This window comes from Pygoscelis adeliae, unplaced genomic scaffold (genome assembly GCF_000699105.1).
Source record: "Pygoscelis adeliae isolate BGI_AS28 unplaced genomic scaffold, ASM69910v1 Scaffold66, whole genome shotgun sequence".
NCBI lineage: Eukaryota > Metazoa > Chordata > Aves > Sphenisciformes > Spheniscidae > Pygoscelis > Pygoscelis adeliae.
In genome coordinates, this window is record NW_008825167.1 from 4,875,318 (window position 1) to 4,888,913 (window position 13,596).

Below are 13,596 nucleotides of genomic sequence, written 5' to 3' on the forward strand. Positions count from 1 at the left end.
GGCCTGGTGGAAAAGGACCTGGGGGTGCTGGTCGACAGCTGGCTCAACATGAGCCGGCAGTGTGCCCAGGTGGCCAAGAAGGCCAATAGTATCCTGGCTTGTATCAGAAATACAGCAGGAGTAGGGAAGTGATCGTGCCCCTGTACTCAGCACTGGTGAGGCTGCACCTCAAATACTGTGTTCAGTTTTGGGCCCCTCATGAAAAGACAGACATTGAGGTGCTGGAGCGTGTCTAGAGAAGGGCAACGAGGCTGGTGAGGGGTCTGGAGAACAAGTCTGATGAGGAGCGGCTGAGGGAACTGGGGTTGTTTAGCCTGAGAAAAGGAGGCTCAGGGGAGACCTTCTCGCTCTCTACAACTCCCTGAAAGGAGGTTGTAGTGAGGTGGGTGTCAGTCTCTTCTCCCAGGTAACAAGGGAGGATAGGACAAGAGGAAATGGCCTCAAGTTGCACCGGGGGAGGCTTAGATTGGATATTAAGAAAAATTTCTTCACCGAAAGGGCTGTCAAGCATTGGAACAGGCTGCCCAAGGAAGTGATTGAGTCTCCATCCCTGGAGGTATTTAAAAGACGTGTACATGTGGCTCTTAGGGACGTGGTTTAGTGGTGGACTTGGCAGTGTTACGTTAACGGTTGGACTTGATGATCTTAAAGGTCTTTTCCAACCTAAACGATTCTATGATTCTATGATTCTATAAAATGAGGTCAATGGCAGGTGGATGCATTGCCAGCACTGGCAGAGCAAAGCCAGACTGGCGAGTGTTTGCAGATGGTTGAGGTGAGAAAACACTGAAGGTCAGCATTGGGCATCTTATTAGGAATTGCAGAGTCCTTAAGACACTGAAATTTGCTGCTGCTCAGCCCCTGGAAAAGGCTTTGCGGTCACTCAGCAAAAACAATGGGCAGCAGTACCAAAATCCTGCTGTTGGGTTGTCTTGCAGGTCTTAATTTTATGGTACCATGATGGTTTTCTGCCAAGAACTTCTACATATTAGGATAGGAAACTCTCTGCCAACCTTTTCTCAACCACCCTATCTGAGATCCTGAGCTCCAGCTGGAAAAATGTTCCGCTGTCATATTTTCTGTACAGTTTGAGTGATGTTTGCTGAAGCATAGGGAGTAGTTGGTGCCTTTGAGTGAAGTCCTTGAGCCTTGCTACAAGCAGTTGCTGAGTACAGAATATGTCATTTCCCCTCCTCCAGCCACTTCATGGGTAAGGATGCTCCCACTGCTGTGCTCCTTTGAAAATGGCACTGAACCTACAATGAAGGAAAACTTTTTCAGTGGCATGAGACAGCCTCACTGTTGTCCGTTGCAGGAATATCACAAAAGGAGGATTTATATACTGTTTATGCAGGAGATCCGTAACATCCTTAGGATTCTTAGTGTATGGCACACCTTCCCTGTTTTCTACTCTGCCACATCAAAGTCTTCCCTGCAGATTTTTTTTTAGGAAAGCAAAACTCAGTCTTCTTATTTTTGCCTGAAGCAAATGGATTGGCAATGAGAGCAATAGAGAAGTTCATCTCTATGCCAACAGCACAAAGAGCTACACTATCAGAGCAATGCAAACCCTCTGAGTTATATATGTAGTACAAAAAGATGGACAAAAGGAGAGATAAGGTCTTATGATATGAAGGAGCACCTCCTATTTTCTGTTTATCTGAAATTTTTTTTGATTGCTTCAGCGAGGTCAGATCTCACTGCCAAATTAGAAATGGACAGTTTTAAATTCTTTTTCTACCAAGAAAACTGGATTTTTTACAGGACCTTAATTCCTTTCAAAAGAAAGTGTTAAACATTCCAGACACAAGTTCTGAAAGTAAATGGTAAATATTTTATTTTTTTAAAATTTCCAGTACCTAAAGGAACATCTAACCATACTCTGACAAAACCTTCCTTGGTTCAAAGAAGCTCTTTCTACCACCTACAGACATTTATCTCCGTGTGGTGATAGCTGACTGCTTGTCCGAATATGTACAGTTACACTGAGAGGACAGGTTGTGAAGAGTCATTTTTCCCCCTAATGAACTGGCACATATTTATGCTGCAAAAAGTCAACCGTCCTAACAGAAAAACAACCCAAGATCTCATGTTCCTATTTACTCTCAGAAGCACCCTCTATACTACAGGTTTCACTAATGTAATTGCTCCTCTTCCTGCAATAAGTTGCTATTTCATCCAAGAAAGGCTGGGAGAATCTGGACCCTCGATGAATCACTCATAGACGTGCTTTGATAGATTGAAGAGACTGCATGACTAATGCAAGCTGAAAATCTGCAGTGCTGATTTACCTGTTTGTATAAAACCAGCTGTATCCACTTACTCACCTGAGACCCAGCTAAGGGAAACACAAACATCACACCGCTCAAAAGACATTACAGAAATACAGCATTTCTGAACTCCAAATACAGTAGTTCCTCTAAAATGGACTTGTTAGCTTCTGAATTTCTTCCAGAACTAGTATTTGTATGAACCTCTTGTTGCCTCAGGAAGAGCCACTCTACATATTGTTATGATGTCCTTTGTCTTCAATTTCATCTCCAGAATTTTAGGCCAATTCCTAGGCACCTTACGAGGGAACTAAAAGCTGACACCTTTTCAGTTTTACATATCACACAATTTTATTTAAGGCCAAATCTACCAAGCAGACTTTCGTGAGCTTATAGCTGTGCCTCTCAGAGTGCAAGGTACACAGCCTGGGCAGACTTAACCAAGGCAACGGAAACGATTACACAAGAAAAACTGAATTTAAGCTTAACAATTATTTGTTACTGGGAATGAAATTACTGTACACTTAAGAAGCAAAATTTCTCTGGTATCATTAAAACTACATTGGAAGTGCAGAGCTGCCAGTGTTTCTGTACTGGGGAAGCACTCTAAATGTAGGCAGAATCTGAAGTTACTTTCCAAGTTGATTTGCTTAAACTATTGCAAATGCCTTTGTGCACACTGTTACATAAATGTAAACCTTGCATATATTGCTTCAGCTTAAATTGATTTCTTTCTGAACTAAGCCAAACCGAAATAAGCCAGGTTCAAATTGATTTAAGATTGTCCACGTGGATTTGCAGTGGTGTGACTAAATTGATTTAAGAACCTTCTTTCAGTTAAATGAGTGCAACTTTTATTACAGTGGGTTCTAAGTGTCTTGAGATCCGGGGCTAAAGTTCGGTTTTCCATTGTGTATGCAAAGAATCCCACTTGGCTAGCCATACAAGTAAAAGGAAGAGTTTGCCCTCCAATAGTCTGAAGTCTTCCATAAATGCAAAATATGATTATCAATGTCCTTGTGACACATTCATGTATTTTGTATTCTGATTGATAGCGAAATATTGTATAAGTAACTAGAAAAAGAGAAAGTTTAATCGTAGGGCTTTGAGTGCTACACCTTTTAATTAATGATCAAGTGACAATGATCAAATATAACAGAGAGGATGCAAAACTTTAAAGTAAATGTAGACGTGGTCAGACTAATGATACAAACTACCTCTTTAATTATGTATTCTGAATACACACAGGTCATTTAAGTTTCTTTTACTTTTTTGTACTGTAAGGGGAGATGCACCCAGTTTAATCGTGTCCCATTGATTTTTTTTTAGCTTTTGTGAAATAAGCCTTGTTTGGCATAATGAAACTTCTGTTTTCTTCAGCTCTTCTATATTGTCTCTTTTAAAAAATTCACCATTTACTTCTCTGCACCGAGCAAAAATCTTTCCTTAAAAATGAGGAAAGCACAATGCCCTCTATTTCTGAAATCATTAGAATTGACTTTTAGACAATCAATGTGTTAAATGATGTAATTATCCAATGGTCCTTTCCCCATTTAAACCAGTTTGAAAGTTAAAGGTTTGTTTTAGATCAATTCCAACCACTTTGTGTGCAAATTACACAACTGCCTTTTCCTTAACTTATCTCACAAATCCAATTCAATAGAGGCATGTCCGTGTAAAATGGTTCTCCGATAATGAGTAATTCTGAGTGGGAGCACTAACATGTCTAAAGATGGGGAAAAGCCCTGACTCCCAAATGTAATGTATTTAGGCCAGAACCAAGTTAGACAGAAGTTACTGGCAACAACCCCATTGATTTAGGAGTTTTCCTTTGTAGGTGTAGGACATAGAGCTTTATTGGGATGGTCTCAGGCTCCAGAGCAGACTTTGTAGTGTAGACCCAGCGTCCGCAGTTGACTCCCACCTATGATGAGATAAATGTCATCCGCAGGGTCAATAGCCTCCTTGACAGAAGCTCACTGCTCTTGTCAGAAAGTTGCCTGGGACATGACACAGCTGCCCCCAAGTATTGGTGCTATTTCAGGCACCCTCAGAGGAGCCACAGGTGGCTGCCAGCTATGGTGCCAGACCCGTGAGACACATGCTGCCATCCAGAGAAGCATCTGGAGGGCATGTGGGACTTGTGAAATAACACTGGATGCCTGTGTTTTGGCTACAGAAAGTGAACCCCTGCTGCTGAGGGCCCTGGCTGTTCTGCTGCAGCATCTCAGGTGCGAGGTGCTAGGCTGTTGCTACAGAATGAATGCAGGAACCTGTGAGGGAGGCCACTGTCAGAAATTACATTTGTGGTACCAAGTAAGTTCATAAGAAATGTGTCTAGGCCAGCTACCACCCATCCAAACTCTTAAGTCATACTTGAGCGTGGTGTCCTAGTCAGCTGGATTTCCCTGGCGTATCTCACTGGGGAACGACACTGAAGTGGGCTATGGCAGGTTTTGCTGGTCTTTTCTCTCCTACTTCCCTGCTGCTAGATCTCTCATTTCTGTTGCTGTGTAAGATCTTAGTGCAAAACCTGCCCTGGCTTGAGGAAGTCCCAGTCTAGTCTAGTGGTAATAGTACTGTTGCATGGTAAAAGCCCATATTTCATGGTGGGCTTACACGTGCACACATGCAGAGTCTTTAGTGTAGTGCAATGCTTGGTCTGCAGAGGGAATTTGTCCTCATCTTAATACGTAAGACAATGCAGGGATCTGCATGCCTCAGATTGCTTTAGATGATGGGAAGCTGTCAGCTGATTAGACAGTAAGGACTAGATGTAAATGAGGATGAAATACTTTTGAGTTAAAAAAAATATGGTGCTAACTGTATATGTTTTTATTTATTTAGATTTAATTATTGAAACGTCAACTGTCAATTATCTATCATGTACCTATTGACCAAGGGGAACAACATTCACATTGTGTTAGATGCATAGTCAAGCATACTTACAGAAGTAAATTATGTGGAAACAAACATTGTCATAGCTTCATTAGCATAGACTAACAAAGGCTCAGGCCTGCAGAATACTCTAGCCACTTGGCTTCATGGAGTTGTGTATAAAATTGGACCTCTACCTACCAGGTACATCTTATAGAGCTGTGTCTGAGCTGTTTGTTGTGTACTGAAAAGATACATCTTTTCCATGTTACCTAAAATGAAGTATGATGAGAATCTCAACTTTTGTATTTCTTCCTTGGTTTTATGTGTACACTTACTGCATAATCCTAAAATTGCAATAATATTCTGCCCCATTTTAATAGATATATTAATTATATTTCTCCCCCTTAATGGGCTGCTCGCTTTATGGTTTTGGGACACAAAAGTAAATTTTAAAATCAATTATACAATTACATATGTAGCAATAACAGAGCACAGAGCTAATCGTCTTTGGGTCAGGACTATAACCTTCTCATAATGCGGGTTTCATTAGGGTAAGGTCTATTATTGCAAAGAATTACAGAAATAATGGGAGTGGGTGTATTCAGCAAGAAATAACAAATGAGGGTCTTTCCTAGATAAGAGAAGCTGTTTGCTGGCTGCAGTGTGATAGCAGGCCCTTATAGTGTATGTAAATTGATAGGGTCAACTTCCCTTGGTGTATGCAATGCACAGTGTACAAGAATTAATTTCCGTATCATTCTGGGGAATGGCAGGAGGAGGGCTTCCAATTATCACTCATCATTGGATATAACCGAGCTGAAACGCGGAGCCCGCGGAGCCAAGTGTGTGAAAAAGACTGCAGGGAGACGTGAAATGGGCTAAACACTCATACTATAGTACACTTGAGCCATCATGTGCTCAATGTTTTCTGTTATCTATAGGGTTTGTTGCCTTTGTGCATTGTCTTAGGTGTGCCTTTGAAGAATATGCTTTCTAATATTATTTGTAAAAAAAATTTACACATCATTTGCAAATATTCACCATTCTTGTATGTGAACTTGAGTTTAATACAGCTAGTAAGGTAAGCTTTACACTGTCTTTGTTTCACAGTGGGAAGATGATCTTTATGCCAGGTAAAGGATGTGCTCTTCAAAAGCACCTAAACATCAAAACCTCAGAAATTTTAGTTCTAAATACAGGAGGTTGATGTTCATATATCTTTGAGGTTCTGGAAGTATAAAGTTAATTCAGCATTAATGATCTTGCATATCATAGATGGTCTGATAATTTTACACTCAGCAGCTTGGCCAAATCCTGACCTACCAGTTGAGGTTCTGGTAACCATTGGACTATGCAGCTTCCCTTCAAAGTGAATCACTACCTTCTCCTGGTGTACATAGTCCTGATGTGAATGGGGATGGGAAGGCAAAGGCTCTCCCTTTTCCAGATAAATGATGGCATTGCAGGGGGCAGGAGGGGAAGGCGTGATCTCCTCTACGTAGCTTATGCCGTCTCCCAGCTCCTTACGATATCTGCATGGGGTTGAGATGCCACGTTGCTGTGTTGGGGACTCTGTGGGATGAGGGCTACTCAGCCCTATTTACAGCACTGAGTCAGTGACTGTTACACATTTCAGAAGCTTTTTAATACAGTGATTACAGCCTGTTGTAAAAATACCACGAGTATAAACAAGGATAAGTTTAATTATAATTTAATAGGGCTTCCTATTAAATTCCTTGTCTTACCTTTCTTCTTTGTCCTGATGGAACGTCACTGCTTAGTAATTACCTGCAGTGTTTGTTAATGCTGCCTCTGAGCAGTGTGTATGGCAAAAATTTGACTTCATACTCAAAGAAGTAGTTTCAAAAAAATGTCTCTGTGATTCCTAGGCAACTTTGAGAGCAGCATATTAAAGTGATGGTTTGAAATAATATTTCTGGGAGTGGATTCACTAATACTTTGTAAAACTATTTTCACCTCAAAATGGTTAATTAATGAGAATAAAAGAGCCTGCATGGAAGTTTTTTTAGCATTTCTGGCAAAATTCCCCTCCCTCTCAAATGATCAAACCCAATGCTTGGCCTTTGGCTGCCAGTCCTTCACTTCCCTTGGACCAGTGGCAGTGTAGGCAGCAGAGGCAGGTAAGCAGGCAGCTCACCCCTCCACACAGGTGGACCTGTGATTTCTTGAAAGGTGTCCCTGAAAGATAAATAAGAAAGGAAGATTACTGTCAGCAAGGTTAATTTTGCTCTTGAGATCTCTGACTTCCAATGTGAAAATTCAAAGTGGTCTCCAAATGGGACAATGTCCTAGAGATCAGCATTCTCTTGCAGCTGCATAAGTCTTGGGTTTTCCTTCCTGTAGCTGTTGACATCCTGTTTTTGTCTTACTGACAGCTTCTTGTTAGGGCTGGGGCTGGAGCTGAATACCATTTGGGGTTGAAGTCTTTGGGCAGGGTTGCAGGTACAATGTTAACATCTTGTTGCTCACACCCCATGCATTGTGGGCAGCATCTGGCAGTGCAATGGTGAAAATGAAAGTGTTTCATTTTCTCTCCACCCGTTTGATGGGGAGATTTGAAATAGCAGTAAGATTGAAGAGTATAGGAACATAGAGCTGTATGTAGAATACCTATTTTCACCTGAGACCAAGCATGAGAAGTTCCCATACTAACTGCTGAACATAGTCCTGTTGGAAAGTAGGTCAGCCACTCCTGATTTTACAATTTGCCAGCCAAATTCATTGCAAATATCAGAAGCACAACTCATCTGGTTGTTAGCCTCCATAGCAGCAAAATGTGAAACAGGGACACAATCTCATGTTAATTTTACATTCTTTCTTAGTCTCAATGTCTATGACATTTATTTATTTTTCTTACAGTAAGACAGTGATGATGGTTATATGTATGACTAGAGTGGGTCAGACCAAAAGCCCATCTAGCTAATGTCCCATCCCTGGCAGTGACCAGTGTCTGTGTCTAAGGAAGAGGAAGAAAGAGGGCAAAGACAATGCGCTGTCTCATTAGGAAATGCTGCTACCATCCGGTGGTCTGACTTAGGACTTGTCATGCTAGAGGTGGTATCTTTGGGCTTAATAGCCTTGACAGATTTTTTTTTCTATAAAATTGCCAAATCTTCCATTATTCTGTGTGAATTATGATCTAGTGGGATGGTATAAGAAGGCTTGGCTCCTGTGGAAAAAGAAAGTAAGTACTTACACATTGTAAAAGGCTTGTTTCCTAGGATATACGCACAAAAGGCCAACACAGGGGTCAGGCGAGGTGTCTTCTGTGAGTTTCTTCTGAACATGGTCCTTTTAGATGGTGGCTTCAGTAGCAGAGGACAGCACACGTCTGATGGCCCTGATCTCTGTGCAGCTGGATTCTTTGCAGGATGCAGCTGCCAAGGTAAGGAACACGTATGAATTTAGATTCCTCGGGTGATTTATAGTTGGCTGCCTTGGACTGCTTTTCACAGCAATGGCAAAAGGCATATCCTCTATTGTATCATGATCCATCTGCTAAATGTCAAGTCTCTCATTTGATACCTGGTGCATTACAGCACCTTGGTGAACTAGCTGAAAGGATGCTCTGAATCTGGCAAAACAAGGTATTCTCTCAATCTTGGAAATAGCTGTCGTTTTAAAGATGAAACGTAAGTAAATAAATATTTGAAAAGCAAAGCAGCTTAAGGACTTAGAAATGTTAAGTTCAGCAAATAAAAGTACCATTCTATAATGGAGCTTTATGCAACCACACCTGTATATGACACTATCTATATTCATATTCATAGCATAGCCGTAATGACATAGATAATTTAGTTTTCTCTCACCAATATATGCATGTATTTTACAAAAATGTGGTTTTTTACAACAGATAAAAAACATGGCTCTGTCATGACAAACTTCTCATTGAAGCCCAAATTTACGAAGACACTTAAATATATACGTAATTTTGAATATATTTTTCTGCTTCTTGACTTCAGTAAAATTATTTGCATTCTTAAAATTAGAAATGCATTTAGGTATCTGGTTGCATTTGGGCCTAAGTTGTTAATTTTTCAATTAATTGTTTTGAATTTTCAATATGAGGCCATAACAAATAGCAGATTTTTGCTTATCGAATGTGATAGATTAAATGAAATTTAATGATGTGATCCTAGTGGTTCAGAGCAGTAAGTACTCTTCAGAGTTTTTCATAAGGCAAAATTTAAGATACACCTGACATTTGCAGGTTTTTTAGACTCCTAACTATCTGAAAATTACTTACTAAAACCACCTTAGCTATAAATGCAGCAAAAGTAGCTAAATACATGGGTTTAGAAAGCTTAATATAACTTAATCCTGGCATCTTTTTATAACATCCTAAAATACTTTGCAACGTGGAGTCAAGGTTTTCTTTTCTTAAAACCCTATTATGAAGAAAGTTAATTTCACTTTAAAGTCAGAAGCCTTACCTACCCGGCTGCATTACCAGTCCTCTGACAGGCCTATTCAGCCGGACCCCGCTGATATGTTGTAGAGATTTGAAAGTAAAGAATTGCAAGAAGTGCAATTTAATCCCAAAGTCATTACCTAAATGCTGAGATAGGATGGGGATTACCACCAATGTAAATGAGATATGAGACAGCCAATGGATTAGGGGCCCCTTTCTTTAGGATGACTTCAGCAAATAGGCTAAGATAAGGAAATCTTTGTAATTACATGGAGCTACACTGGTCAATTCTGACTTTTAAATACCAAGGCGCTGGAGAATAGGAAAACCCCCCTACATATGTTATTCTGTGCAATATTAAGTAATTCCTTTCTAATTCTACACAATCAATAGAAGAACATCATGCCAAATGAAAAGATGAGGGCTGCCTACATGTCCTTTTGTGACTGGTATCATTCCATCATTTTTGGTAATATCATTTCCAAATTAAATTTTATGGTCCATTACATACTAGCTCAAACACTTTTCTAATGGAATCTTAAATGGAACTGACTTGCTTTGCGTGGGGTTTGTCTCTCAGTTAAGATGTTATTTAGTTCTAATTATCAGATAATGAACTCAGGAAATTTAATTTTTAATATTTATATGTCAAAAGTCTATTGTACTTTGGTTAAAGGCTTTAAATTAAAAATTAACATGGACAGAATACTAATTGAATATTTTCCCTATCTATAAGAGTGAGAAATGAGTTACATAGTTCCCAGATTAGCTTGTTACACTGCAACTGTTTACTTAAAAACTTAATTTAGTCTTCAGAAATAAATCACAAATAAGGAGATCCAGGAAAATGAACCTGAGAAGCTTTAGGTACACAAGCTTAAAGTGCATCATATCATCATATGTATTGCCTCAGCTTTGTATCTATAAGGCGTCATTCAGATGTAGATGTATATTTACTGCATATGTAAACATCTGTGCATTTATGCAGTTTCCAAATCATAACAGTTCTTTTTATGGGTGTTCTCTCCATTTACACTTTCTCTCTTTGCCCACTTTCACTCCTCATTTCCTTCGTAACAAAAAGTGTAAACCCGACATTGTTTTATTATCCTTTCACATTTCGGAGAAAGCTGTCTCAAGAAAATAACTGCAGAAATGAGAAAAGGATATTTCTTTGGACTTAAAAGTTTCAACAGGTGCCTGTCCAGTTGTATGTCCTTAATTTGCCTCTCTGATCTTTCTGTTGGTGTCTCATGGTTACTGGGCTGCGCTGGAACTGGGGAAAACTGGGTTCAATTGTTTCCCCTGCCACTGCCTACTTGGACGACCAGGGGTAAGTCCTGTCAAGTGTGAGGGTGAGAAAGGACTGCTTCCGTACCTTGCTATTGCTAATAGACCCTGGTGACTGAGCTAAAGCCTCTGCAAACGATGAATAACACATATGGAGAACGACCTTCATCAGAACAGATCCACACCAGAGAGTATGCAGCCTACGTTCAATGGCAGAAAACACAGAGATTGAAGGTGAGTGTTAATCTTGCCCACATCAGTGTTTAGGTCCTTTTATTCCCTTTGCTAAAGATGGACTAATCTGGAATTGACCTTCTCCTAAAACTTAAATTTCTTCCCAAGAAAGGGAGCAGGGGGAACACACTTTGAAAATTATTGTTACTCAAAACTGGAGTAGGTACCAGCTCCCCTCTTTTTGTGTAGTGGCTTAGCGGTTAGGGCATCTGCTCCTGGGTGAGTGACTTGGGCTGAAGAGTAGGGTATTTTGGCTCCTATCAAATGAACAGTTTGGGCATATTTTTGAAAGACTGTTTATTATTCATAAACAGTACTCAGAGCAGAGACTGGACAGCTGAATCTCTACGTTCACATGTGTCTTACTCATGTATTGTATAGTCCCTCTTTGCTTTTTACAGCTTAACTTGGGCTGAGGCCTCAGATGTGTGAGCTCTTGTAACAGCTGAACACACTCAACAATGTCACGGGTCTTCTGGAGCATGTGCCAAAGCATGTGCCATACAAAAATAGGGTGAGAAGGCTGGATTTGTTCAGCTGGGAGAAGAGAGAGCTGAGTGGGGATATTATTGCTGATTTCAGCTACCTAATGAGGGTTGTAGGGAAGAGAGAGCCAGACTCTACTCAGAGGTGTGCAGAGAAAGGATGAAAGGCAACAGACACAAGCAGTAGCAAGGAAAATTTCAATTAGATATAAAGTTCACAATGATGGTGATCAAAAACTAGAACAGGTTTCTCAGAAACTCTGTAGACCTTGGAGATACTCAAAACTTCCCTGGACAAGGCCCTGGACAGGGCCCTCAAACTTCAAAGTCAGCCCTGCTTTGAGCAAGGAGTTGGACCAGGTGACCTCCAAAGGTCCCTTTCCAAGCAAAGTTATTCTGTGATTCAGTTATCTGGGTCCTAAAAGCTGTCTGAACTTTTTAATCAGTGGGATGTAGACATGTATCAGCAACAGATCCTTTTTAAAACTCACTTTCAAGAAAACTGGATGTAAATAATATTTTCCAATGTTATTTACCCAGATATGTATATCTAAAGTGGATCTGGTATTGTTGGTATGACATGATATATGAGTGCAGATGATGTATCACTTTCTTTTAAAGAGACTGTCATTTATGTGTCAATCGTGATTAAATTCCCACCTAACCTCTCTGTAGCTCTGATTTACCAAACCAGTCTTGCGAGCTTCTATCAAAGAAGCAAACTCAAGCCAAACAATTCTTCTCCACTTCCTCCTCCTCTGACATTATCAGCAGGAGAAATCTGCTCAGTCAGGTTTATGCTGTCAGATTCTCCAAGTGTGAGCTTGTGATTACTCCAGTTTCTTTACTGGAGTTAGTTTTGACTCACAGCCCTGGAACTGGGATTGCAGGTTTCACCCGCATGGGCTTTGAAAATTAATTGTTATTGGAAGAGATAGTTATGCAAAAGGTGCTTTCCACTGGTTAAATCCAGACTCTATTCGCTCATGTGGTCTGGGAGCATGTCAAACTTCAAACCATTCGTCAGTTCGGAGACTTTCATCCAACCTTGTCTCTCTTGGAAGCATGCATTCAAGTAGCCAGCCCTTAGTCTGTGAATGCCTTTGCATTTGGTGATGTCAGAGCTTTCTGGGAACTTCCTCAAGACTCCTGAAAGGAGGGAATCTGCCATCTTTTCTGACATCTTCAGTGCAAAAACCAATGGCATAATTCACAGATTGACACACCTACCCTGCAAGTAAGTGCACCTATGGGGCACCACAAGCTCTGGACACATAAGGTATAATCAATAGGCTTGACCTAAAAGTCTGTGGTTTTGATTGGACCAGCAGCTGTATTAGAGAAAGGCCAAAATTATGATTGACTCATTTTCTGCTTCAGACCCCACAACCTGAATGATTCCCTATCCCTCCTCTGTTGGTAAAAGCAGGAGGCTTGGCAGGAGGGCAGACAAGCCGAAGAAGTGAAACCCTTGGTTTTGCATGAAGCTCCACACATACAGATATGCCATGTCCTCACCAGTGTTGGGCTGGGTTTTGTGTGAAGTATACAGTGCTGGACCATGTATTATCTGCTGACAAGGAAGGACAATACCTTTTAGTAGATTAACCATTATATTCCTTATGGAAAACAATATTCAGGCTTATATACATACACTGCAATAAGCTGGGATCATAACAGGGGTCAAGTAGTATGATGTCTGCTCAGAAGCTGTCAGCAAAGCAGGGAGACCATCTGCCCATGGTGAGACAGGCAGTGTGGGAAAGGGGAGTCTGACAAGTCTCTCCCGTCAGCACAATACGATGTTGTACTGGTTACTGGGAAATCATGGTTTGGAGAATGTCTTTACCAGAACAGCAGCAGCTGCAGGGAGTATGAAGGGATTCTAGCTGATGTCCAGGCAACAACAGAACATGACTCACTATAGGTCTGCCACCACCTTCAGTGTAGCCTTGACTCCACAAACACATAGAATCATAGAATCATAGAAAAAAAAAATCATAGA